Here is a 6,381-nt window from a genome sequence, read left to right on the forward strand (position 1 = left end):
TTTATAGGTTGAGTCTGATCAGATTTAGATTAGATTTATAATTGGTATTAATAATTTATATATATAAAGATCAATTTACACCAATTTATAACTCTTTAATTTTATATTTTTTAACCATTAATTGTAATAGATTTAAAAAGTTTTTACAAGTTTTAATTATTGATTTCAATAGATTAAATTATTTTTTTACTTATTTTTCTCATATTTTAGATCTATTAAAATTAATAATTAGAAAAAAATGTAAAAAATTTACATTGATAATTAAGTTGTGGCCACGAGTCACCATCTTTTCTTCTTTGTAATTGGTGACGATGAATTCGCATCCATTTCCAAAGCCACCAAAACAACAATCCTTCAAATGGTCAGCCCACAGCATCATCTCTTAAGTGACTCATGCCAATATAGGCTACCAACTGTAAGGATATATATCAACCATCTCTTTTCTTTTCTTTTCTTTTCTCCCATTTTCATAGAGAGTGTAATATTTAACATTTTTATCTATATTGTATGATATTATAAGCATGCATTATTAGTATTTATATATGCTTATGGGATTGAAATTTTGTTAAAGAAAAAAAAAAAAAGAGGTGCTCTCTCTAATGACGAAGTATAGATTTGCACGTTTTGGAATTGATTTGAATTAGTTCTTTTTTATGAAGTTGTTGGTTCATGGAAAAAAAATTATAATCATCATCAAATGTTATATCTTATATTAAAAAAAATGATGAATTAAATAAAACAAAATAATTATTTAAAGAACCAACAAATAATTAGATAAATCTAATATAAAATTGAATTAGATCGACATATAATGAAACTTAGAATTTTCATATACAATCATAAATTAATTTGCATACGGACACTTAGAATTTTCATATACAAGCATAAATTAATTTGCATACGTCCACATATGCTCGTGCACCATTATACTTTTGGTCAAATTGTAGTGATTGCTTTGTGAATTGAATTTGCAATAAAAGGACAATTTAACTTATGTGCTAGCAAACAAATTCTCTTACGTTTCATCACATATAGTTGATCATATCTCTGGAAGAAAATAGCCTATTATAGCTAATTGCATATGCATTTACACGTTCCTACTTGAGGCGCTAGGAAACAATGTATCGTGATCTGTCAAATCTAAGGGGATGGTGGAGGCTGGAATCTTCATCCACCGGAGAATATATATCATCTTTTTATACATTCTTTGGAGGGATGATGGCAGTGGGAAAATGGGGGTAAGGAACTTTTTCCTTGTTAGGCCATGTCAATGAACATGTTATTGGATTTTCGGGTCCCCAAAACATTTCCATTCGTTGATCTGAATGGAATCTCTTTATCTTTAATTTCTAATCCCTAGCTAGTACACTATCTCTAAGAAACTAAACCTTCCTTACTTTGGTCTCTCTCCCTTCTCATGTCCGATAAAGTGCCATTATAGCTCTTTCGTTACTTTGGAACTAAGGGAAAAAAAAAAAAAAAAAGGGAACAATGCTAAATCATAGTTCTGTTGAAAGTTCATAGTGATCATATACTTCTTTCCCATATAGCTTGTCTAAAGCCTATGTCATTTTATATTAGTCCGAGTAAACATTTTAACGGTTAGGATTTAACGTTTCATTTCGGAGGTTTCAAGTTCAAAATTTGGATAAATGAAATGAAGTCAATCTCAGATTTTTGTTAAAATTCCTCAACGATTCTCGAAGGCTAAGCCAAAGGTGTAGATTTGTTTTATGTATAAGTATTCACGCTTGGTAACTATATTTGTGCATAGCAATTAAGCATGGCACTTGCTAGCCAATGGAATATTTATTTATATATATATCGAAATTTGACTGTGCAAAGATGTGATCGAATGCTATGATAAATGGAGAAATTTCGTAAGCTTGAAGGGAATACATTTGAGGAAAAGGGATGATGAGAAGCAATGCGCACGCACGTTTGCTTTCTTTAGAACCTTTTCTTTTTAGTTTATAATATTATATCATTGTATATATCTAAGCTAATCTAATCTAATCTTCTCCTTTTTTTTCTCTTTCTTCACACTCATTCTTTTGTCCTAATCCTTTCTTAATTAGATTTATCAAATCAAATTTGCTTTGCGGATTGTTCTAGCTTTGCCACCCCTCTCTCATAAAGTTTAGGAGCCACGAGTGTAATCATTCTACAAATAAGCACCATCCCCACATCGAACGTGCTTGCTGATCTCTTAATTTAATTTCTTTTGATCACCAAAAACCCAACAAACAAAAGATTTTTTTTTGCCTACAGAAAGAGTTCAGAGACATGTAAAAGAAGTTCAATAAAATCCCTTACTTTGTCATTGATGCTAACCAAAGCCAAATTTCCCACATCTTCATGGGATATATTATATTTTAATTATTTGCTGTTATGTTTGCAGGGATGGGCATTGATCTTGATCTAGGGAAAAAGATTCTGTTCTGTGCTTCAATCATCTCAACAGCTCATCCAAGGTATATTTGCCACTTGCTAGGCATGCACCAATTAGTTATTATCCTGCTATGAATCTGTTTGAGCAAAGATATCATGGATGCATGCATGCATGTATGAGTGCATATATCAATATATGTACGTATACATATGCAGTATTTACATTCATGGGTTTGTGAGTTGGAGATAGTTTTCTGCGAACTAATGATCTTAAAGCTGGAAAACTGTCACTAATTTGGCATTAACTTAAATATCAATGATGAATGATCATCATATGCTAAGCTAAAAGCTTCTAATTCTAATATTAAAGTCAATTAAAAGTCTAATGGTTTCCATGAGAGAAAATAAAGGAAATCTAGCAGCAAAATTATGATTTTCAAGAGCAATAATAGAAATATCTAACAAGAATTGCTCATTGTTGGAATGTTAGGAAATGGCAGCAAATTTAACATGCATAAAAGGGCCAAGAGTGCCCACCAGTGTAGGACAAATGATGATGCATGATTTTCCTTAATTGCTAATGAAATATGGACTGTGTCTTTGTCAATTAGTGAAATTAAGGCAGTGTTGACTATATCAACCACATAATTATATTCCATGTTCACTGCTTAAGGGTCATAAAATGGTGATCATCTTTGTAAATTATGATATCATAAACTAATTGTGCTTTTATGTTCATTCCCTGTTCACCATATCATCAACTGCATAATTGTATTGCTGATTTGCCACAGAAATGGGCTTAGCATATGATCATAAAAAGGTTAGACATATGCCGATCATCACGGTAATATTATAATACCATAAAATCACAACAGCCCATTTCCCTGATCTCCATTTTGGTTCTTTTAAATGTGACAATATTAAAAAGAATTGAATTGAAGCTACAGCTGGAAAATGACCAGTGTCTGCAAATAGTGTGTAAACTTAAAATTTAGGGAAGACCTTTGATATTATTGACCTCTCTTTCAGTCTTCAGCAGTGGCCCCCATTGACTGGAGGGGAATCAGAAAACCTTCATATCACACAGTTGAATCGATTCGTCTGGTGATTTTAATACTAAAGCGCACAGCATTATTGCTGTTCAGATCAGACTGTTTCATAATCTTTTGCAAGCTCGAAATATCCAATAAGCCGCATTAGTTGACTGTGGAGGTAGCTAGGCAAAGGCAATGACAAAAAATTAATATTACTGCTACTAGTGCAACTACCAAACTTAGCCTTGGACAATAATGCTTTCACAACATAATTGCTCCAAATCTTTATACAGTATCCAGCTATTGGCTCCAAAGTTAGACGTTGAATAATACTATTACAAATATTGAAAATCATGAAATTAATTGTTACTATTACGAATACAAGAATATTGTTATAAAAAGTATATAAACTATCTTTATTCTAATACTAATTTAAAGGGGAATAAGAAAAAAGAAAAATAAACCAATTAAATGGACCCTGCATATCAGTCTTGGCTTTGCTGTTAATATCAACATCTTCTCTGTGCAAATTTAACAATCATGATCATGCACATTAATGAGATTTATTTATCATTCTTTCGTTTTGATCTTTATCTTTTGCAAGGAAAAGCAAGGATCTTAGGTCACTTCATGCGAGCAGAGCAGGGGAGGGGCAAAATGTGATTACAACAGTTCAGAAAAGAAATTAAACTTAAATTAATTTTATTAAAGGACAAAAAGTTAATTAAATTATTAATTAATTTGCCACGTCATCATTCCACCCTGGAATTGGTTCCAGCTAGGACCCACTTGCCCAAGTGTGTGCAAGGATTTATAAGTGCTTGTGGAAGAACGAAAAACAGAAAAAAAAAAAAAAAAATCTCATTCTCTGTCTCTCTCTCAAATCATGTTCTCTGTTTCTCACTTCGCTTCAGGCGTGGCTTTTGGCTTTCATTACTCTGTCTTTTATTTTTTTTCTCTCTGTCTCTCTCTGGAAGCCATCAAGAACCCATCAATGAAAATGTCTGCTTTCTTTTTATCATAAGGATTTTTTCTTTTTCTTTTTTCTGCAGAGATTAAAAAAAAAAAAAAGAGCGAAAGAGAAAGAGAAAGAGAAGCCAGTCTTTGTCCTCAAAATGTTTCTTTGTTTCTTTCACAATACTAATCATGGTTGCTGCCATTAATCTCTTTCACTTGTATCCAGATTTTGACACTCTTTGAAGCAGACAAGAAAGAGCAAACAATATCATTCAAATCCCACTGTTCGATTCCCTGTTTCTTCTCATTCCTCAACTTATTTTTTTCAGTTTTCACCCTATAAAGTTATGGATATGTGGGATAAATTGCCAAGAGAAGATCGCTATCGAAACAGGAGAGAAAACCCATCTTTCTCTTCAACTCTTCTTGATGCTATCTACCGTTCCATTGATGAATCCAATGGTAGTAATGGAGAGGAAGAACTGATTTTCTACAGAGAAACTACCATGAGGAAGAAGCACAGCAATAACAGTTCATTGAAAGAAGAAGAAATGACGAACCTTCAACGTGCTTGCATGATCGAGAAATGGATGGAAAAGAAAGTTAGCTGCGATAATAGGGTTGCCATTAGACGAAAATCCATGGCGGATTCTGAAAGAAACTCTCGAAATGACTTTGATCCCATGTTGTTGAACTCAAGCTCAAGCTCTTCTGATTCTAGCTGCGGTGGTGGGTTTTCATCCTCAGAGTCAGATTCCTTTTATGGTGCAAAATCAAGGTCATCATCTTCATCATCAAGTCATTACACTACTCATAGGCCTAAGCCTATTCGGACGAGCGTCTCGGCTCGGCCTGAAGTTGAAAACAGTTTCCATGCTGCTACACAACAAAAGCCCAAGCATGAAGGCGGTTTTGTCAGAACAAAATCTAAAGCCTTTAAGATTTACAGTGACCTTAAAAAGTTTAAGCAGCCGATATCTCCAGGTGGTCGGCTTGCAAGCTTCCTTAACTCGCTTTTCACTGCAGGGAATGCGAAGAAGGCAAAGATTTCATCGTCAGGGTACGAGGAAAGGAAGTTAAAGTCTGAGCAAGCAACATCAACATGTTCTTCAGCTTCCTCGTTTTCAAGATCCTGTTTGAGCAAGACTCCATCTTCAAGAGGGAAGTTAAGCAGTAATGGGACAAAAAGGTCGGTCAGGTTTTGTCCTGTTAGCGTGATTCTTGATGAGGATTCCAGGCCATGTGGGCATAAAAACATCCTCCATGAAAAGGATCATCAAACATCCGTAAGAAAACCAATAAACAAAGAGCTTGAGTTCCGCATCATGGAAGAAAATCGTCGGGTTGTGGAAGCTGCAAAGGATCTTTTAAAGAGTTATCAAAAGAAGAAGGAAGAGTATGATATGAGAGAGATTGGCAATGGCAACGATGTGTCTAGTGATGACGAAGAAGACGACGAAGACGCAGCTAGTTATGCAAGTTCCGACCTCTTTGAATTGGATAATCTTTCAGTTATTGGTATTGAAAGGTATCGAGAAGAATTGCCTGTGTATGAAACAACCCATCTCGATACCAATCAAGCCATTGCAAATGGTTTGATTATGTAATTCAAAAAAAGAACAAAAAATAATATTAATTTCTCTTTTGGTATAGCATAAAATTAAATTCAGTCTCTTTTCAATTTTTATGATTATCTTTGTTTGCTTTAGTTTGATCATATTTTCCCCTTTGATTTCGATCCTTAAACAATGAGCAAACATTGGTCATCCGAGACATGATCACAGCTTCAGCAGAAACAGAGAAAGAGAAAGGACGTGAACATGAATACATGATGATCATTGTCTAAAGACAAAGAAATTAAATAAAGTAAGCTAAGATAGAAAGAAGTGATTGAAGATTCTGAAAACCGTGTTCACATGCGAGAGAGAGAGAGAGAGAGAGAGAGAGAGAGAACAAATTAATAAGTAAAAGACAGAGGTGAAGAAAGATTAAGATGAGG

The 6,381-nt window shown here is 33.9% G+C and overlaps 1 pseudogene across 6 annotated transcripts; it reads left to right on the forward strand.

The window, feature by feature from the left end:
* The first annotated feature begins 1,221 nt into the window (after positions 1 to 1,221).
* LOC111274679 (protein BIG GRAIN 1-like B pseudogene) lies at positions 1,222 to 6,069 on the forward strand (annotated as a pseudogene). Of its 6 annotated transcripts, none has more exons than XR_016334136.1 (3): positions 1,222 to 1,238; positions 2,402 to 2,474; positions 4,609 to 6,069. The product of XR_016334136.1 is annotated as a protein BIG GRAIN 1-like B pseudogene, transcript variant X5 (transcript). The 6 variants fall into 6 exon arrangements; XR_016334134.1 differs by having other exon boundaries at positions 1,223 to 1,238; positions 4,030 to 6,069; XR_016334133.1 differs by lacking the exon at positions 1,222 to 1,238 and adding an exon at positions 1,289 to 1,718 and having other exon boundaries at positions 4,030 to 6,069.
* Positions 6,070 to 6,381: the final 312 nt, after the last annotated feature.

The sequence above is a fragment of the Durio zibethinus genome, chromosome 26 (genome assembly GCF_047325235.1).
Source record: "Durio zibethinus cultivar Kanyao isolate XHJ-2024 chromosome 26, ASM4732523v1, whole genome shotgun sequence".
In the NCBI taxonomy this organism is placed as follows: domain Eukaryota; kingdom Viridiplantae; phylum Streptophyta; class Magnoliopsida; order Malvales; family Malvaceae; genus Durio; species Durio zibethinus.